Source organism: Mirounga leonina, unplaced genomic scaffold, assembly GCF_011800145.1.
Source record: "Mirounga leonina isolate KUSES-001 unplaced genomic scaffold, KU_Mleo_1.0 Mir_127, whole genome shotgun sequence".
Lineage (NCBI taxonomy): Eukaryota > Metazoa > Chordata > Mammalia > Carnivora > Phocidae > Mirounga > Mirounga leonina.
In genome coordinates, this window is record NW_023270316.1 from 39,465,398 (window position 1) to 39,488,141 (window position 22,744).

Here is a 22,744-nt window from a genome sequence, read left to right on the forward strand (position 1 = left end):
CTTTGTCACCATTTAATTCATACCACCTTGTTCCAACAACCTTCAACTTAAGACACAGAAGAAACAGTTGTGCTTTGTCCTCACTGTAGATTTGCCACTATGTTACCAGTCTCAATGTTTCTCCTAGAATGTAATTCATCTTCATTGTTTCTGTGCCGACAGGATGGAACCTGCTTACAAATTTTACAGCTAGCAATACTTTTTATTGTTGTTCTGAAAGGGCTCCTGAGGGCTTTCTACTTTATTTTTAGGAACATTCTGAATTTTTTTCCCCTTTATGCTATACTTTTCACTATTATGAGTGATGACCCTCGAATACTGGGGAGGAAAAAACAACCAACACCCACCAAACTCTGTAACTGTCATAAGTTTTAACGCAATCTTCCGATACTTTGATTTATTGCAGGTGCTAGATTTTAACTATGTTATAGCTAATGAAGAATATCAACAGCCTTTTTGGGATGCTGACATTCCTTCGAACCAAAAAAACCTTCAGGATGGCTCAAATGTCTTTCAGACGAAAAATGATACAATAAGGGATGTGATGCTTTTCTTGTGCTTTTAGGTACTGAATTAGAACTTTAGGCAGCTGAAATGTAGTCAATTTTATGATGAAACTGTGAGATTATATCACTCAGTGTCAACTGTGTTACTTTAAATGCTTTACTTTATTTCTGTGATACCCATCAGGTTTGATTATACTTGAGAGTAGCCAAAAAGAGGCCCAAGAAGCCAATGTAGTATGAAATCACCATTAGCAATTGCCTTTTGCCTGAAATTAAAACTAATTTACATGACTTCAGAGAAAAATTATTTACCAAACAGTAGTGGGGAGAGAAGCTTTGTGAAAACAAAAACAAAGTTTGTAACATTTAAAATGAAACTAAAAATAAATGTGGCATTTTGTATGTTAACATTTTACAGAGCTATGTTTATAAATCACCTTGCAAGAGGTCGGTTGTCCCCATGAAAAACAGTATAGGCAAACGAAGAAACATGCTGAAACTAAAAAGATAGAGGTATTCCATAATGTACCATATACTTATTTTGTTGTCAAAGGAATAGCTTTGCTCCTATGCTCTTGTATAATCAAGTTTCATACTAACGTTGAAATGCAGTTGCCAACTAACTGTTTTGTAATAGTTTATAAAAAAATAAATTCAATCCAAGTCAACATTCAAAAAAAAAAGTTAATGGGCATCATAAAAAAAAAAAACAAAAAACTTTTCCATATGTATTGGTTACTTTATTAAAACGAGAGTTTGGGGGTGCCTGGGTGGCTCAGTCGTTAAGCGTCTGCCTTTGGCTCAGGTCATGATCCCAGGGTCCTGGGATCGAGCCCCGCATCGGGCTCCCTGCTCAGTGGGAAGCCTGCTTCTCCCTCTCCCACTTCCCCTGCTTGTGTTCCCTCCCTCGTTGTGTCTCTCTCTGTCAAATAAATAAATAAAATCTTCAATAAAATAAAATAAAATGAGAGTTTGTAACTTTAACCTAGGAAAGTGAATTTAGCTACTTTGAAAATCATTTTTGAATTTATGAAGGACCTTTTATAAGCAAGATGTATTAATATACTAAGAATTTTGTCTTATTTGTATGTAGCAATAGCTATATGAAATCTGGTAAATTCTAACATTTTAAATACTTTATTTCTAGACAAAGACTAATAAAAATGCTGAAAATAATTAAACTCCTGCCTTTAAATAATTAAAGGTGTCCTACTGATACAGAAATGACCATGCTATTAACATTTGATGAAAATCAATATTTTCCTTTAATTAGTAATTTTGCTTAAGTTAAAATGATTAATAATTCACTGTTTGTTGTATTAGGGAGATTGTAAAATTCTATCAAAGTATTATCATTACATAATCATCAACTTAAACTTAATTTTCATGAGCAACTTAATTATATTGCTTACATTATATCAAATTTTATTTTAATTAAAATGACAAGTCACATTGCATTGCTCAGAGCATATCACTGATGAATATTTCTATGCTAGTTATAGAAACAATACATTTACTCCAGTTACTATGACAATAAAATAAAAAATCTTGTGACTTTCTGCATTGATAAGCTTACTGAATAATATCAGGAAATAATCTCAAAGTGTATGATATAGTTTATATTTGAAGGGCATTTGTGCTAATAGCCAAAGGTGTGTGTCCAGTGCAAATACTGTTTATAGTTAACTGTTTCGTTTTCTCATTTGTAGGGAAATTGTTGTGAGAGCACACAAATGAGTTTTAATCAAAATATACCTCAGTGATCTAATAAGCATTGATCATGAGATAATTCCTATCCTGTGTGGTCTTACAGTCTAAGGAATAGACATCTGAGAGGAAGTAATCATGTGAAGTTGAATCTTTGCATGCAATTTAGCAACTGGGAGTTTGTTTTTTGTTTTTTGTTTTTTGTTTTTTTAATATTTTATTTATTTATTTGAGACAGAGAGAATGAGAGACAGAGAGCATGAGAGGGAGGAGGGTCAGAGGGAGAAGCAGACTCCCTGCGGAGCAGGGAGCCAGATGCGGGACTCGATCCCGGGACTCCAGGATCATGACCTGAGCCGAAGGCAGTTGCTTAACCAACTGAGCCACCCAGGCGCCCCTTGATTTTTTTTTTTTTTTTTTTTTTAAGATTTTATTTATTTGACACAGAGAGACACAGCGAGAGAGGGAACACAAGCAGGGGGAGTGGGAGAGGGAGAAGCAGGCCCTCCACTGAGCAGGGAGCCAGATGCGGGCTCGATCCCGGGACTCCGAGATCATGACCTGAGCCGAAGGCAAACGCTTAACGACTGAGCCACCCAGGCGCCCTCGCAACTGGGAGTTTTAATACCTGTTGTCAAATGTACACCTATGTTGATGATCTACCTTATTCCCTGAAGAGTCTGAAGTTGGCTGTAAAGGATACGAGAGCCTGCTGTTTTAAATTACTCAAAGAATTAATTGATAAATGATTTCATTCATTTTGGCATCTGTGGCTAATCTTTGTTAGAGTAAACAGTATACCCCCTACCTTCGCCTGGAAAACATTCAGTTTTCCTAATAACTTGCCCTTCAAGGTTTATCTCCCAAACATTGCCCTGAAGAAATCCTCTGATTCAGAAAATCTGATTTCACCAATGTCCTCATTCAAACCTTGTACTTCTCTGTTTGTATGTTGTTATACTCTCCACTCTTGATAGAAATACTTTACTATCCACATTTCTCTTTACCCATCCAAACCTTGCCTACTCACCAAAGCTCATCTTGATACAGCCTTCTTTATTACAGTTTGGGTGGGTTCTCTGAATTTATTTGTCTGGCTTAATTTGTCTCAAAGCTTGATCCTATTTTGACTTGTGACACTCTACTCCTTTTCTCTCTTCTGAGAAGCTGCAAGTTCCATAGTGAGGGGATATACCTCTCTTATCTTTCTTTTTTCTTTTTTTTTCTGCTCATGAGGACAAAGTGGAAAGGCGGGGCCTTGGAGCTCATTGCCAGACTTGCTTTCTACTTCTGTCATGTACTAATTCTGACCTTGAGCAAATTACCTAAGCACTATGTATCATCTCCTCATATGATAGACCTATCATCAAAGGAGTGTTGTAAGAATTAAATAAGATACTTAATTCATGCATGATGCTTCATCTCACTTAGTAGGTGCTAAACATAGATTTGTTCAGTGGTTAAATGATTTAGCTCTCATTCTAGGATTTCCTTTTGCTCTTAAGAAATAATCCTTACTTTACTCTATCTAGACCCAGTACAGTCCCTGTTATGATTCTGACGCATCATCTTCGTTTTTGTACTTTATCTCAATTGTCTTTTGTGAAGAAGTTACATTAATGTCTTTCATACAATGATGGATTTTAAACCTCTTCTTCTTTTTTTTTTTTTTTTAATAGCAAAATGGACTGACCAGAAAAGAAACTATTGGGAGAAAAATAAACATAGACTATTTTAATTGAAGAACAAGAGCTATGCGCGGTTAAGGGGTTTGTAGAGGAGATTTGAAGAAAACAGATTTTGGTTTATCAAAGACAGGAGTTGGAAGAGGAAGTATATTGTAAAACTTGATTACTTTGCCAAATGCCTAAACTGGAAGATTCTTTCAAAAGAGTGGTTTTCAGCTAAACTTTAAAATGCAAAGCTTCTGTAAAGCTTTAGCGATTCTGTAGAAGCTTAATCTTTCATTTAATAAACTATTTTTTTACTGTGTAAAGTAGTTTAGAAATATCTGGCTTGAGAGTCAGAGTGGACACCCAATAAAGAATATTATAGTCAAAGGGGGCATCAATTTGGAGTCTTTGTTCCCATTGAAGTTTTCTCCTGAGAATAGTACAGAAGGCATAGTCAGTTCTTGTTATTTGCAGTAGTTTTGTTCTATAAAGTCACCATGAACACTAAATTAGCCAACACTGAATCATGGCCCTTTGGGGAAGTACAGGGTTAGGTTCCCATGAGCATCTGGTCACGATATTTTCATCAAACAATCAATATATAATCTTGTTTTATGCGTGTTTCTATTTAAAGACACTATTTAATATATATCGTTGATTCATTAACATTGAACTCATGGCCAACAGCACCATAACTCATGCCTGAACAAAGCTTATCTAACACTTGCACTTTTCCCGAAAGGCACATCACAGCTTTCTTGAGCTTAAGAACTCTAGACAGCACTTCTGTCTTATGCTTGAGGTCATTTTAGACAGTGAAATCACCAAAAAAAAAGCACAGAAATGCAAGAAAATGTGACAGTACATAGACCTCAAAAAGGACATTTGATTACAATGTAAGAATTGAAACAAGAAGGCAGAAAGTCACCTTGCTGAACTTCAGCTGTGAACATGGACAGCAGACGACTCAAATTTTCCACAGCTCTGTGCATGTGCATTACTGACAGCAAAAGCATGGTCATTGATTTCTGTGGTTACAAATAACTTTTAGCAAGTAGGCAAATTTGTAGATACAGAATGTGTGAATAAGGAAGATTGACTGTTCTTGTTTCTTTTTTTTTTTTTTTTTAAGATTTTATTTATTTGTGAGAGAGGGAACGAGAGACAGAGAGCATGAGAGGGAGGAGGGTCAGAGGGAGAAGCAGACTCCCTGCCGAGCAGAGAGCCCGATGTGGGACTCGATCCCGGGACTCCAGGATCATGACCTGAGCCGAAGGCAGTCGCTTAACCAACTGAGCCACTCAGGCGCCCGACTGTTCTTGTTTCTTAATCAAGCTGGAGAAAACAAAACAAAACAGTCTTCACTTGGTTTAAGTTGTTGCAAAGGTAAGAAACCACTCAGCACAATCAAACAATGACTTATCTGCAGATGTGCCATTAGACTGTCTTGGGAAACTTACCCTCAGCTTGTACTCTGGCCATGTTACTCCAATGTGGCCATGAGCCCGCAGCAGAGGCATCACCTGAGAACATGTTGAAAATGCAGACTTGCAGGCCCCACCCCAGACTTACTGAATAAGAACATGCATCAGTAGCAATTCTATGCATATTCAGGTTGGAACAGTAGGAGTCATGGGATGGAATGAGGCCAGTTTATATGAAAATTCTAGGTAGCTGTTACATTCCCCAATACATTCTCCCAAATTAGAAGTGGGAGCGGTGGGCCCTAATGGAGGGGCTTTTTTTTTTTTTAAAGATTTTATTTATTTATTTGAGAGAGAGAGAATGAGAGACAGAGACCATGAGAGGGAGGAAGGTCAGAGGGAGAAGCAGACTCCCTGCCGAGCAGGGAGCCCGATGCGGGACTCGATCCTGGGACTCCAGGATCATGACCTGAGCGGAAGGCAGTCGCTTAACCAACTGAGCCACCCAGGCGCCCGGGGCTTTTTTTTTTTTTTTAACATAGCTAAACCGCCTTGGTCAAAATGAAAGCCTTTCCACTTTTGAACTTGTTTTATAAGTATGATGTTCTTAAACTCTATTTTTTTTTTTTATCAGCTACTGCTGTTTCCATTTTCTTCTTACTTTTATTTCTGTTCTAAAGTATTTGCCACTTTCTACTCTTACTTTAATTGCATTTAAAAAAAAAAAGGTGTGTCAATTTTTTCTAAGTAGAAGCTTTGCAACAGACAGGAAATTAGACTTTTAATATGCCATTCTCGAGATCTTTGCCCATGTAATCTTTCTCATTAAAAACAGATGAAAACAAACAAAAACAACTCACCTTCATCTTAAAAGCAAGAGGTAGCCACGTGAGAGTTTAATGGGTTGCTGTACTCTTAAATACTGTCATATTTTATTTCTGCTTTTTTGAGTTGATTAAGAGAATATCTTTCTTTTTAAAAATAATATGTCAGAGAGACTTCCAACTACAGAATAAATCTGGAAAATCAGAGGGAACCTGATATTTATTTATTTATTTTAAGATTTTATTTATTTGACAGGGAGAGACACAGCAGGAGAGGGAACACAAGCAGGGGAATGGGAGAGGGAGAAGCAGGCTTCCCGCAGAGCAGGGAGCCTGATACGGGGCTCGATCCCAGGACCCTGGGATCATGACCTGAGCCTAAGGCAGACGCTTAACGACTGAGCCACCCAGGTGCCCGGGAAACTGATATTTAATCATATATCTTCCAGCTTCTCTTTGGGTAATGTTAAAGAAAAAAAAAAAGCAAAGAAAAGAAAACCCACTCAAACCAAGTTCCAAATTCATGTGGTTACAAAGAAAGCAAAAGAGAGGAGTAAACACGAAAGGAATGTTGTTTCCATTAAAACATTATCAAAACTCCTCAAAGCAAATTTTTGTTTCCAAAACGTGGAACACTGTGCACTGCTGTCTTCTAACAAGAGGATTTTCCTTCTTGCCAGTTGTTTCCATTCACAATATTCAGCCACCTAGTGACTGATTTGTGCCAGGTGGAATTTTTCCAAGCATGCTATATTTACAATTCTCTGTTTACTAGTTCCTGGAGACAGTTAGATAAAAATACAGCAGCAAATAGTTCTATCTCCAGATAGAGGAATGTACTGAAGTGTCTGAGACTCCACTGCAGAGAGCTCTGAAATGCATTTGTTCCACTTACAAAACACCATTTTATTATATTTTTATGAAGATGAAAACATCGTTACATTAAGTAAGCACAGAAGACGTGACTGTAGATTCTGACATCTAAAGGTTATCAGCTGCGTAAAGAGGTGTCAGTAAAAACCAAAAGTGGTACAGAATAAAGAGTAAAACGTATACCGAATTTGCCATGTAAGTACCAAGAGCACTTTCAATAAATAATCTGAAATTGTGTCAAATATCAGAGCTGAATGATACTTAAGCACATTATTAACAGTATCCTTATGTTGTTTTATTTTCAGTACTCACAGATATACCTGAGGGAATTGGTCCTCTAAATTGATTTATGAACTACCTACCTCTCGCTAGCAATGGACATCTCTTAAATTCCACTTCTTAAGTATGCTGTTGAAGTGTAGGCATTAATATTTTTATTTTTCAACCTTTTCATGCCTTCAAGGTTCTATAACACTATTGATTCCGGTGCCAGTGAATCATTATGTTTTTTGAGGACCACTCACTTTCGATCAGTATGGAAGGGCGGTGGCTGTAAAAATGTATTTTAAAAAGAAACCATACTTAGATCACGAGAAAAATCAGATGAGGGGAAGGTAAATGAAGGGATTTCATTGAATCTTGAGTCAATAGTATTTGACCTTATCCAGTGTTTAATTGATTGGCTTGTCAAATCTGTAAAGTGGAGGATTACCCTCCCTGGTTAGAGAGGCTGTTCTACAGCCACGGTGTATATTTGTATTGATCATGCCCATGCATTAGGTCATGGTTATCATTTAATGGATAGATCAGAATGGAAAAATCCATTTAAGTGTTCCACAGCATTGCGATCCATCTGCGAGTTGCCAGATGTTTGTGACACTTGGTGTCAACAAGCAGTTTTATTTTGGAATCATGACCTTCTGGAAACACTTGCAGCTCTTGTTTATAAAACACGTGTACGGGACCAGTGACAAGATGGATTATTGTTATACACTGAATATTTGTGTCCCTCCAAAATTCATAGGTGAAGCTCTGACTCCGGTGTAGCTGCACTTGGAAATGGGGTCTCTAAAGAAGTAAATCGAGTTAACTGAGGATATGAGCATGAGGCACTAATTGGTAGGATTTGTGTCCTTAGATGATGAGACACCAGAGAGCTTACCCTTTGCTTTCTTTCCATGAGAGCACAAAGAAGAGGCATTGTGAGTGCACAGAAAGATGGTTGGCACCCATTCGCCATGGGGATAGTCCTCAGAATGAAACCTACCTTGTTGGTGCCTTGATTTTGGACTTCCCATCTCCATAATTGAGAAATAAATTTCTGTTGTTTCAGAGCCCCAGCCTGTGGTATTTCATTATGGCGGCCCAAGCAGACTAATACTGTTATACAGGGCATAGAAAAGAATAAGAACATGCACAAGCATGGATAATTTCAAAGAAATCCTTGAATTAGATGACTTACAAATAAAGGCACAAAGTAAGTTATCTTTGATTGCTGTCTATTTATTTGTCATTAAAGTTAAGAAGCTCTCTTGAGAATGTTTCCATGTATGGCATCAACTATAACTTTGAGGGAAAGCATACAACATAAGAAAGGAATGTATAGGGTGAAGCCAGTTTGTTTTTTATTTCCTTTCAGTGAGGAATTAAATGGACCAAAATTAAGATAATATATCTTGGAATACATTGATTCAGTCAACCTTGTGCTTTATGGTCCTGAATATGTCAGCTAATCTCTTTCCAATGCAGTTTCTTCATGTATAAAATCTAGATAATACCCTGTGTGGTTAATGTGAAGATTAAATGAGGTAATATGAAATAATTTAGCTCAGTGTGTGGTACCTAATAGCACTAAAATATATTTGAGGATTTGGAATGCTGTTCCCATTTTCCATTATTTCATTACTGTTGACCTTGATTAAAGAAAATCCAGTTGACCCTTGAACAGCATGGGTTTGAACTACATGGGCAGTTATACTTACACATGGATTTATTCCAGTAGATACAGTACAGGACTATAAATGTATTTTCTCTTTCTTACGATTTTCTTAATAACATTTTCTTTTCTCTAGCTTATTCTATTCTAAGAATACAGTATCTAATACATATAACATACAGAATATGTGTTAATCAACTGTTTTTTGTTATCAGTAAGGCTTCCTGGTCAACACTAGGCTCTTAGCAGTTAAGTTTTAGGGAGGCAGAAGTTATACACAGCTTTTTAACTGCACGGGAATCAGTTCCCCAACCCCTGCATTACTCAAGGGTCACCTGTGATTGTGTTTTTTCTTTAAGATAACTATAAATCAAACATACATTTTTTTTCTTTTACCACCTCCCTACTTTTTTTAAAGATTTATTTATCTTTGATAGAGCAAGTGAGTCAGTGGGGGAGGGGCAGAGGAAGAGAAAGAATCTTGAAGCAAATTCCCTGCTGAGTGTGGAGCCTACTGACACAGGGCTCAATCCCAGGACACTGAGATTATGACCTGAGCCAAAATCAAGAGTTGGTTGCTCAACCAACTGAGCCACTCAGGTGCCCTGCCACCTCCCTATTTTAAATATACAATATACGATCAATTTCTTAGAAAGAACAGAAGTAGCATCATTACTGGTAGCTTTGGGTATTGTTAGCAATAGGAGAGACTCCCGGCATGAAGATATAATGTGGTTCAAACTACTTTCATTATTAGTTACTAGCATAATCCCATTATCTTCTAGTACTCTTTAGATGAACTTGCCCAAGATTTGGCTGGCCAAACTGGGCTCATCTGTCAAAACTTGGCTACTCTGCCAAAGAAGGATAATTTTAATAACTAAGGTATGGAACTATAGAGAGGATTAAATGAAAGAATACATGTGAAGTGTTTAGTATTATGTCTGGCCTGGAGTAAATTCTTCATAAATGATTATTGCTGATATAATTCTTTTTTTATAAGACTTATTTATTTATTTTAGAGGAAGAGAGAGAGAAAGAGCACACATGCACATGCACACCCAAGTGGCGGAGGAGAGAGGGAGAGAGAGAGAGAGAATCCTCAAGCGGACTCCCCACTCAGCAGGGAGCCCGATGTGGGGCTCAATACCAGGATCTGAGCTGAAATCAAGAATCAGAGGCTTAACCTACTGAGCCACCCAGGCACCCCAATTCTTTTTAATTTCTGTGATTATTAATATTATAATGTTTTCCTATGAGTTATACAGGCCATCTTCTTGGTTATGTACAGTTGGTCATGTATTCTTTGGAACAATGTAAATGAGAAAAGATGAGCCATGAAGTCTGGTAAGAAGGCAAGTAGCATTTTGGTTATTATTATTTCGAAAGCTACTAAGTAGCCAAGACATCGGCCCATGATCCAGAGACTAAAGTGAGATGGAAGCTACAGGAGTGTGGTGAAGAGAAAAATGACACACTCTGACCTTAATATCAAGAGATTTGCACTAATTCTGCCTGAAAATACATGTGGAAATAAGAAGTCGGAAGACTAGTTAGGAAGTTACTGCAATATCAAGGCAGGGAATGATGGCGATTTGGACAAAGGTGCTAGGCACGGTGAGGCGCGGCAGCTTCTAGATTACTTCTGAAGATCCACAGAATATGACTGTGCATTGAACACGGGGTGAAATAAAAGATAGTGATATGAAATAACTATCAGGTTTTCATCTTGAGACACCAGGGGAATTGAGTTTTCATTGCCTGATAGACAAGAGAAAACTGAGACTCACTGAGATTCCATCTGCCATGAATACCGTTAGAGAAGAGAAGAGGTCTGAGGTCTAAGGACTGCGCCCTGTAATCCTCCAGCGCTTAGGGGTCACCACTCACCATTGGAGGAGGAGTGAGCAGTATGTCAGGGAAGAACTCCCAAGAGAGTGTGTGCTGGAATACAGATGAAGCGAGTACACTAGTTCGAGAAAGGGGAAGTGATTAGCTGTATGCAGTACTGTGGTGAAGAGGGATGGGATTGCTTGAAGAGTTCACGCCTCTATGACTGGGAATATTATGTTGCTTTTAATATGCATCAGGGGTTAGAAAGAAGAAGTTTGGGGCATAGGCCAGTGAATTTACTTTAGGAAGAGTTGATTCATATAGTATGGCTGAGACACCAAGTCAGCTATATTTGACTAAAATACGAATCTGGAGGTGAGGTCAGAGCTGAGGCAGGTCTGGAAGTCACAGGTCGAGTATCATATGAGTAGCGGTTATGTTGAAGCTGTGGGATTCGATATCAGTGAGTGTGTAGAGTGTGAAGTGACCAAAGGAAGTATGTTGGGAATGCTTAACATTTAAGGGTCTCATAAAAAAGATTTAAAAGAGGAGAGGGTCAGTGAGAGCCAAATCAACAGGACTAGACTGTGCAATATTTTTAAAGTCAAGGATTTCTTTTGACTGCAGACATCTATAGCTAAAAAAGTAATCGGGTTGGGAGTAAGAACCAGCGCTTCCTTAGCATTAATCCTTCCAACCTTGTAAGACACGCAGCTTCCGCAGGCTCCATTCCCTCAGCTTGGAACTGGGGTTCAACAGTTCCCTTCTCTGCCTTCTTCTGTTGATCCAGTTGGCAGAGCTTCCAGCCCCTACGAGGCCAGGTAAAGGTAGCACCACTGCTGTCGGGCTGACTAGTGGTAATGCTATCTCCTATTGCTCCAGAGCCCCTGGGACTCCCATCAGCTGCCGCTGAAGATGTTGGCACTTGGTGCCCCTGGCACATCAGATGCTAGGAGACCTGCCAGGGCTGTGGGAGGTGCTGCCGTGAAGAGTTCTGGATGTGCCAAAGCGACAAGGCATTTTCTATCTCCCTCAAAGCACAGTGCCACACTCTGATGCAAAGAAGGAGGAAACCCTTTCTCGAGTTCTCTGTGTTGATCACAATAATTTCTTCTTTGGGTCCTAAATATCAAATAGCAATAACTTGTCATCCATGAGACAATGGGAACTGAGCAGAAAAGAAAAAGACTGAAAAGCACAGGATTATACTTTAAATCATCGCTTCTCTGTGATGGTCAAGGCAGTCATTCATAAATTTCTTTCTTCAGCAAACCTTTCCTGAGAGCCCTGTATGCGCCGGCATCCTTCTTCCAGCAAACACTGCCTGCTGGTTATCGTGTGAGGAGGTGTTTTCCTCATGTCGCTACCTCATCCCTGGAGATCTCTGGACCCATGCTTGACAAACTCTCAGTACTTCACAGTCGCACCCCATTCATCTTCTGATTCAGGCGGTCTGGGAATCTGTTTTCCACCTTGGTCTGATGTCTACACGTGTCTAGTCATCATTGTTTCAGCATCCCATTTACATCTGAATCATACATGTGCACAAGCTTTAAATCCTAGGCTGAAGCTCCTAATGCACAAGGCAGGAGGAAGCTTACAGGTGTGATGAGCTGCATGAGTGCTAGAGACAGGGAAAGGAACATGGCTGTCGGGAAATAAAATGTAATTGGCTGATGTGGAAGTCAAGGGTGACCTTGAAGGAATAATTTTAGTTGGGGGGAGGGTGCTGATTGCAAGGACTTGAAAGGTGATGTGGAAGTGGCATCTATTAGGCCTTAGGCTATTAATCATTAGAGAGACCTAGTAGCAAAAAGAAAGGTAAATTGCAGCCCTGTAAGCACTTGAGATAGAGCAGCAAGGTTAGGGGAGAGTGGTTTTTGTTGTCAAATTTTGTTGCTTGTTGTTTGGCGGTGGGGCAGTTACTTCTACAATGGAAGGAGTCTGCAGTCGGGGAAAATTGAACAGAACTGCCTCTTGTATGGTCAGGGAGGAGGGTGAAGACTTACAGATCAAGATCCAGTGGTGTGCTGGTGAACCAGCAAGCCCCCCGGAATGTGACAGCGAAAGAGATAAAAGAAAACAGGTAAAAGATGAGGGGCAAAGCGGGAGAGCGTTTCTTTCTCTGAGAGACTAATGAAGAAAAGGAATGAGTGTAAAGGCAGAGAAATAAAGAAAATTAGGGCTTCGGTAGTCTCAGTAAAATGACAGATGGTGTCATTTGCCAAGAATGAAGTGTTCAGGCCTGAACTGAGGCCTGAAGAAAAGCTACCATGTTGAATCCCGCCCCCGCGAGTCAATAAGCGATCATTACAGGAATTGTTGAACACCAGGGAGGGTCGAGTTGAGGTTGAACAGCACAGATTTGTAGAAGAGCCTGTCAACACCAGTTTCGGAGTGGCTCCAGCAATAGCTGGAAGCTCAGGAGAGAAGCAAAGAAAGCAGACGGGTGAGGCTTTGGCAGGGTAAAGAATTAGCAAGGAGGGCAGAACTGCAGGTCAGCAGAGCTAGGCTTTCTAAGGTCCTTGTGGGAGCATCTGAAATGGCTGCCCTTGGCGGAGAAAGGCTGGGCGGGAGGGCAGGTGAGGCTGGGAGGGAGTTAATAAACGTGGGAGCAGAAAGTGCACAGAGTACCATACATCTCAATTAGGATGAAGAATGCATTCAGTAGGCACAAGAAAGAAGACAAGATAGATTTTTGTGTGTGGATCATTTCAGAAGTGAAGTTTTTTGGGAATGGTACACTACTGAGTGGCAGAATCATTTTTGCTTCTTTTGACATTTGTTTTGGTTTCTAATTTGCCATCTCAACCATAGCCTAAGGCCTGACACACTTATACATTTTAAGTACCCTGAATGATAAGGGAACTGTAACTGTTAAAGGTCTTTTTTTTCATCTAAACAAAGCGACTCAGTAAAACTATTAAAATTCAAGATGTAAATGCAAAATACTAGTGCATTCTATTTGTGTATTACATATGTTCAGAAACATGAATACACTAAAATACACTTGGTATGCAATTGAACAGGAGCTTTAATATATTTTTCTTTAGAGACGTTCTTAAATTTACTGTGCCAGGTACATTTTATATCAGTGTATAAAATTTATATAGCTAGCTGTAACTTTTAATTGTAACACATAGTGCATTTTAGTTGTAAAGATGTGTTGTTTTGACACAAACCCCCTCAGGGCCTGAAAGAGTTAATGTGCCCCCATAATCCTAAATTTAATATAATGAAATGACTCTGTTTGGGGGAAATAAGCATTTTTCTTTTGCCTATTGTTGCTTGCTTTTATTATGAGCCTTTTTGACTTCAATGCATTCATTTAGAATTAATAAAAACAGTTCTTTGGGTGTTTGTGATTCAGAGATTCCTAAGAGCTGGGAGGTGCCATTTGCATTTGTCTGTGTTAATTCCTCATGTTAAGGGTGTGTTAAGCCATCCCAACGCAGGTTACCAGGTTACATGACGTGACGTGTGGGGCAAGAGCTGGGACTAGAAGCGAGGGCCCCTAGCCAGGATTTTCTGAACTCGAAAGCTCGTGCATTCTGTCATTGAGGAAGGGATTTTAGAAATAAAACTCTCATTCCTGCATTTCCCTAAGTACCCGGGCTGCCCCCACCGACCGCACGGACCATGCTGGGAAGTATTGCTGTAATTGCCACCTCATGATGGATGGGTTTATATAGTAGTGTCAGCCTCTGGTATTGATTCAGAAGGTTTCACCTCTCACAAAATAAACTTCTTCACCTTGCTTTCAAAACAGTGGAGTAAAATGGCAAATTTTTATTGCAACAGGGTATTTCAAGAACCACATTTTCTAAGCTCTTGGAGCTCCCACACTCGGTGCATACAGTAGACATGTGTCTATATGCACAAAAATCCCTAGTCCAGAATGAGTCTTTCAGTGGCCGCATGCTCATCATGGAAGACTCACCTAAGGTGAATGATGGCAAGAGGCTTGTTTGGGGGTGTTTGAGAGCAATCAAGAAAGGCTCACTGCTTTGCTCCTACTTCAAGAGCAGGAAAATACTCCATATTAATTGAACGCAATTGGCTCGGTAGTGTAAGTGTGACAAATAGAGATGTGCCAAACTGCCTGAAAATAATTTGGGTCATCTGCAAATCGCTGCGCCTGCCAGTTTGCAGACAATTCCTAGTCCTTGTGGTATGTCACATTCCTTTTCCATTAGCTATTTACCATCTGATGAGTGAAGAGTACACTAATTTATTTCTTGAAAAAGAGATATCCTATTTTATTGATTTTTTTTCCCCCCTATAAGCTTATTGTGTGGTGTAAACTCCAATGCCTTTGCAAATGCTCCCTGGGATCTCTTCCCAAAGTGGGGGGTTGTTATAGTTTAAAAAAAGATGGCCAAAAAAAAAAAAAAAAGTTCAGTCTGTCTGCTCTGCTTGATCATCTGAAATGACAATCGTTTTTAGATAAGCTCATACTTGGGATATGCTTGAAGACCTTACAGAGTATTTATGACAGTGGACATAGCACGTCTCTGTGGACTGGACAACAGGCACCGTTCTTGCTCTGTGACTGAGGTCCAAATTAGCCTTATGTTTCTGAGTTTACAGGAAATTTGGGGTAAACCTTTTATTTACAAACCGGGACTACTTGCCAAAATGGAATAAAAAAGCCACTGATTAATCAGCATGCAGCCTTCATCTTGAAGGACCTCGCTGCCAGGCCCTTTTCAACGTTCAGGAGATTGGCCTTGTGTGAGAGGGATGTAGTGTGGAAATGCCTTTGATAGCTCAGTGATTGAGTCTATCATGCTTTGGAAAGGGACAGGACTAGGTTTAAACAACCCTGCCTGATAGAACACAGAGTGTGCATGGCTGGAAAAAAAATTACCTCATTATAGCTCGGTGCTGTTGCCCTTTGGAGTAAAATGAGAGATAAGCTTGCTCTGGAACTTCTGCTGATAAAATTTGCTTTCTGGAACACAACCAAATCCCAGCATATATCACCGGAGAGAAATAAAGCAGTCAAAAAACTGTATTCCTAAATAGGCCTGGAACATCTTGGCAACTGCTAAAGCAACACAAATAAGGGACAGTGCCCTGCTAGTTCGACCCTTAAATTATGCAGCTGTTCATTACCCGAATTATACATCTCAGGCTGCCCTTTGGACAAAGGCGTGGAGCACAGAGCTGGAACAATCCCTGAATTATAGTACAATAAGAAAGACCTCCTAAAGTGTCACATGCGTGTAGTGGAAGATAAGAAAGGCCAGCTTAAGTTCTTGGCATTTTAAAGAAGGCAATCAAGAAAGCCTTTGAATTCCTTCATTTTCTTTCTCTGCAATTCATTTGCATTTTTGTGTTGGTTGGACAAAGCCTCCCATTCATGTGTCAGCAGTCCCGTGTCAGTCTTCTGCTGTGGAGACGTGCATGTGTGTTTTGGTTTAGGCTGCACGGTATTTACAGATGGGACCGTTAAAAACATTAATAACCACAGCAGCAAGCCTGCCATATTTAGAGAGTTAGGAATGACAACATTTAGTATCTCAAAGAATAAAGACATCATAAAAATAAAGCTATCATAGAGCTTAAGAGCAGGACTCCAAAATTCATTTTGCCCCCCTGTAATGGATTTTACATTTATGCAAGTGTGAAACCTTCACACTAGTTAGCTTGAGACTTGAGGAGCACACTTGTTTTATTTTGATGTGAGGAGATTCATACGTCTTCACCGTACTTTACTAGTAATACTTATATTTGCCTCCACTTGGTTGTGCTAATAATATGTAGATACACCCTTGAACCACCATGAGGTTAAAACTTGAAAGATTTTATTTTCTCATCCAGTTTATAATTTTTTGGACAAAAGCTCATGAGGAAACTGACGCTTTGTATTATATTGTTTTTACTTAAATTACATGGGCAAATTAATTTTTTTACAATTCCCTCTTCGATAAATATTTGGTATGAAGACACATTCTTGCGTAAAGCAAATAATGAAAGATTATGTGTGAGAAATGAGCATTATATTAGGCAAAAGTAGGTGATTGCAAAGTTTATTTTTGGTCCCCCAGTTAGGCTCTCTGGCCTCCCTTACCCCTTTACTTCTTCCAAACCTACAGTCATAGGCAGAATGTCTCCTCCCCCAAAATGTCCCTGCCCTAACCCCTAGGACCTGTGAATATGGCACTTTAAATGGCAAAAGGGAATTTGTGCATTGTAACTTCAACTATGGACCTTAATATATGGAGATTTTCCTCGGTTACTAGGTGGACCCAATCTAATCACATAAAGCCTTAAAAGCATGTAACTTTTTCTCTGGCCAGAGCCCAAAAACATAGGGTCAAAGGAGAATATGGAGGGATTTAAAGTCGAAGAAGGACTCAAACGCTGTTGCTGGTTTAAAGATGGGAGGGGGTAATGGAGTAAGCGATACAGGAGACCTTAAGATGGCTGCCAGCTGACAGCTATCAAGGAAACCGTGTCCTCCACCCAACAACCACAGAAAACTGAAGCTGGCCAACAACCCGCAGGAGCTGGGAAGCTGATGATTCATCCCCAGAACCTCCAGAGGGGACTGTGGTGCTTCCCGTACCTCTGTTTTGCAGAGGGCCCAGCTCAGTCATCTGTACCCAGACTTCTGACCTATAGAACTGTGGGATGATAAATGGATTTTGTTAAGCCATTAATTTGGGATAGTCTGTTATATGAGCAATATAAATTTAATACAGCTGTCCTCTGGTATTCTTTTTTTTCTTTTTAAGATTATTTATTTATTTGAGAGAGAGAGAGAGAGAGAGCACAAGCAGGGAGGAAGGGCAAAGGGAGAGGGAGAAGCAGGCTCCACGCTGAGCAGGGAGTCCTATGACCCTGAGATCATGACCTGAGCCAAAGGCAGATGCTTAAATGACAGAGCCAGCCAGGTGCCCCAAGTCCTCTGGTATTCTTTCAGAGGTTAACCCTTCCCAGGAATATATGCAGTTTAACCATTATTTTTCCTTGTAGACTTAAGTACTAGTTACCAGCTATACCAATTACAGATACTAGTGATGTTGTGAGTTATTTGGTTGTCTATTGCCTACTTTCTTGCTTATCTGGGGAGAATGAAGAGGTCTTCTGATCACTAAAACCATAACAAGTCAGAAGGTAGGAGAGAGTAATACTTGATTACATGGACTCTGGAGATGGACTGAAAGGGTTTGAATCCTGACTCAATCACTTGCTAGCTTTGTGACCTCAAGCAAGTTACTTAACCTCTCTGTGCCTCAGGTTTTTTTTTTTTTTTTTTATCTGTAGAAGAGAATGATAATAACACCAATCCTGTTATGTAGAGATGATTTGATGATTATTACAATTGCCCATCTTTATAGTTGTAAAAAGTGCATTTAGCTATTTCAATAGGAGCTCTTTATTTAAAATAGCAATTATGTTTTATTAATTTTCTAGCTGGTTTCAAATATAGTAGTAGCTGTCCTTGAGCCTAACAATTTGAAACAGAATTGATACTCCTTTTGAAATTGAAACGTGTTCTTAAATGGTATTGAGTCAACCTTGATGCGAGACTCGCTCCATAAAATGGGTATTTAAAAATCTGTATGTTCAGATTCATATTAATCCCAGTGAGTTATGGGTTAACAGTTTTATTAAAAGTTCTTTCCTTGGCAGAAATAAGACGTCAAGTCTCTTCCTTTGAACTTATGAAGACTTTAGGAAGGGGCCCGCTGTCCCACCCAGCCCATCCCAGAAGAAGCCAGAGTCCTCTTTTTTATTTTTTCAGTTTTACTGAGACCCCGATCTCCCTGAGGTGGGCGCTTGCAGCCTGCACAGCTGCTCGCAAAGCGTATGTAAACACACACTTCCAGTGTGCAGATTTATGTCTCCCTTCAGTGCAGTGGGGCCACAAGCTCTCTTCCATTCTGCCTCTGTTCTGCCCTAACCGTGCCCTCGTTCTGGAGATTTATGAGCATCGCCACACAAAAGTCCTGTGCCTGTTAGTGCAGGAGTCATTCTAGCAAACCAGCTTAGCGCAAGCGTCCACCTTGTACCCCAGGACGTGCATAGATAGAAGATGTTTGTTTTCTCTTTGGGTCACTTGTACAACCCAAAATCAACAGCCATTAATTAGATCAGTGTGTCTCAAGCTCCAAAGTGCATCAGAATCACTGGTGGGTTTGTTGAAATGCAGATGCAGATGCAGGTGATCTGAAGTGGGGCTGAGTCAACCTTCCTCCTAGCCTTCAGGGGGATGCCGCTGTAATTGCTCCTGGTAGCACGCTTTGCTGAGAAAGATATTCGAGCACCATGTAAACTTAGTAATTATGTTCTTTTGAAGCAAATCATTGTCACCTTCTGAATAAATGCCAATATCTTTGAATATGAGCTCTAATTCTTAATCATTGCAAAGTACTTACATTCTGCTATGAGGATATAGATTTGGTATCAGCTTTTATGTAAGGACAACTGTAATCACGGTTAAGACATCTGTGTTGAACTTAAATAATTTCCCTTGAAGTAAAAGTATAAACCTCACAGGGATTTGGTATTTGGACTTCAGCATTAATACATGCAAAAAACCGAGCATAAACAAATGTCTAGTAATTCAGATTTTGGAAAAGAATAAATGTCAGTTTACCTATGAGCTGCTTATAGCAAGTGGTCTTGAGCAGGTCAGCCAACCTCTTTGTGTAATGGGGGGATATAGTTGGACCTGTGGCTAGAGTTTTTAGGCAAGAATTAAATGAACTGTGTAGATAACTTAGGAAAAATGCCCAGATTGAATCCTTTCCAAGATATTCAGCAGATATGAAAGGGTACATATATGCAGATCCTTACTGAGGAACCATCCATCCTCAAGAGAAAGTTTAACTCTCGCTGTGGAATTACCATTCTATGGGCATCGCTAAAATGTGCAAGGGACTGTTTGATTTGTCATTAAAACTTTAGATCTAGCCGTGCCAGTGTTCCATATCATTTACATTTAGTCTAAGCCCACTGGCTTGAGGCAAAAAGAAAACAAGCCACAGAGTAGAAAAGTATCACCATGAAACTATTCCCTCAAGATAAAATACAGAATCTTTCACATCTCCCAATTCTGAATTTCTCCTAGCTGAGCAAAGGTGCTAGGATCAAACTAGTTGGGGACTAAATAGAAAAGATCCCCAGGACTTTGAAACCATTAGCTGATTCTTACCAAATGAATTTTGGTTTCATGTGTAAGGAGTTTAATTTGAAATTCTTGAAAATAATATGACATTATCACATTATTTATTTACTCAGTGACTGGATGTTTGTATTACTCTGGAGTTCTTAATTGAGGAAATCACGTTGAGTAGGCTTTGGTCTAAATAAGTTTCTCTCTCTTCATCTTTTCCCTCAGGGAGAGTTGCACAGGGACTGTAAAGAGGGAGTTTATGTCAATAGGTTACTGAGCCTAAGGAACAATAGATTTTTAAGAGGCAGTGAGAGAGTCTGCTTCAAAGAGAATGAAAATTATGTGCCAAGAGAATCAAAAAATTGAATAAAGGGCATTTTTGATATGATGGAAGGGTTGAAGAAAAGCAGAGAAGTGAACCAGAAGAGCTACAGGATGCTATAATATTCCCCTTTTAAAAAAGTACCTCCAAAGTGTGGCTAGAGCACTCTTTTCTCATTCTGCTCTTTAAGTCAACCACAAGTGCATGTTCAAAAAAATTAGAAGTAGAGGGAAATTAATGGATGCATTTTGTTTACTCCCTAATGCTTGAAAATAAAGCAATGCATACACTTCACAGCAAAAAATATAATAATGATATGGTGCATTTACTTAGCATCCTTATTCTGAATGTCTCCTTGTACCTTAGGTATATTATCTCAATAATTTTTAACAAAATATCTGTGATGTAAGAGGCAAGTAAAAATATCTCTTCAAAAAAACCTAATCACTAATACAGTCAGAAAGCTGGAGACTGAGGTCATCTCAAAGACTTAGAATAAGCAAAGAAATGTAGCAAGAGTTCTCTTAGAAACACCCTTGTGCTTCTTGTTACTGTGCTCATTACTGTATGGTATAGAAAATTGAAATCAACACCTTCCTGGGTCTGTTTTAGCTGTGGTCATAAAGGCTAGAACTACAGCGATGCTGGGTTGAAGTTGTGTTTTCTCTCTTCTGGTCTAACTCACTTTTAGACTCTTGCTTATGTGAAAAGCTCAAGTCCCCTGAAACTAAGAGATGTGCATGTTTGTGGTGAAAGTTTTCATTAATAATTTCAAATCATAGGCTGCCAAGGATCTGCCACTGTTTCAAGTTATGGCTATTTGGAGTTCTTGTGTTTTTCTGCCAATGTGAAAATTGGTTTTGCGAGATTGTTTATTGCTGTTTCTTTACTGCTTTTTTTTTTTTCTTCCTCCTTCCACCAAGAGAATACTTGTGTTCTGCAGAAACAATGGAAACCTAAAAAGATAGAATGTTTTCACGTCAGAAAAATTAAAGTCATAAAGGAGATAGATTTCCAGAATTAAATTAGAATTGAACAAGTCAGTTATGTGTACATCCATCAGCCCAGTGGTCAGGATCTCATTCCCACTGAAGCAAACTTAGCTAGAGGGCAGATAGAATTTCTACACAGAACCCCCCCCCCATATCTTTCACAGCAAATTATGCTGAGAAGAGAAAGCACTCACCTACCAGTGAGTATAATGTCTTAAAAAAGGGCATTCTCCTATTAAAGAACAACTGCAAATTAAGTTCACAAAATATTCTAAATAAGTACAGGATGAACCAAATATTAAAAAGAGATTCCAGATAGATTTACTGACCAGCATGCCCAGAATATAATAACATTGATGCTCAGGTGTCCATTTCTTATCATGTTTAAGTTAGTAAAACCCCTTTTTTGAATATTAATATTTTAAAATTATTAAATTAATATCACTGGTGATACTAGATGATGTTTATGCTAAATAACATTTTTTCTCTTTTTTTTTTTTAGTTTTTAGTATATATATTTTTAATTTTATTATGTTATGTTAGTCACCATACAATACATCATTAATTTTTGATGTAGTGATCCATGATCCATTGTTTTCGTATAACACCCAGTGCTCCATGCAGTACATGCCCTCCTTAATACCCATCACCTGGCTAACCAATCCCCCCCCACCTCCCTTCTAAAACCCTGTTTGTTTCTCAGGTCCATAGTCTCTCATGGTTCATTTCTCCCTCCAATTCCCCCCGCCCATTTTTCCCTTCCTTCTCCTAATGCCCTCCATGTTATTCCTTATATTCCACAAATAAGTGAAACCATATGATAATTGACTTTCTCTGCTTGACTTATTTCACTTAGCATAATCTCCTCCAGTCCCACCCACATTGATGTAAAAGTTGGGTATTCATCTTTTCTGATGGCTGAGTAATATTCCATTGTATATATGGACCACATCTTCTTTATCCATTCATCTGTTGAAGGGCATCTCGGCTCTTTCCACAGTTTGGCTATTGTGGACATTGCTGCTATGAACATTGGGGTGCATATGGCCCTTCTTTTCACTACATCTATGTCTTTGGGGTAAATACCCAGGAGTGCAATTGCTGGGTCATAGGGTAGCTCTATTTTTAAATTTTTGAGGAAACTCCACGCTGTTTTCCAAAGTGGCTGTACAAACTTGCATTCCCACCAACAGTGTAAGAGGGTTCCCCTTTCTCCACAACCTCTCCAACATTTGTTGTTTCTTTCCCTGTCCATTTTTGCCATTCTAACTGGTGTAAGGTGGTATCTCAGTGTGGTTTTGATTTGGATTTCTCTGATGGCTAATGATGATGAACATTTTTTCATGTGTCTGTTAGCCATTTGTATGTCTTCTTCAGAGAAGTGTCTGTTCATCTCTTCTGCCCACTTTTTGACTTGATTATTTGTTTTTTGGGTGTTGAGTTTGAGAAGTTCTTTATAGATTTTGGATACCAGCCCTTTATCTGTAGTGTCATTTGCAAATATCTTCTCCCATTCTGTGGGTT

General features: G+C 39.2%; 1 protein-coding gene across 1 annotated transcript in view; it reads left to right on the plus strand.

Moving 5' to 3' along the window:
• Positions 1-22,744, plus strand: part of PCDH9 (protocadherin 9) — a 926,583-nt gene that overhangs the window by 863,518 nt on the left and 40,321 nt on the right. The window lies entirely within an intron of this gene.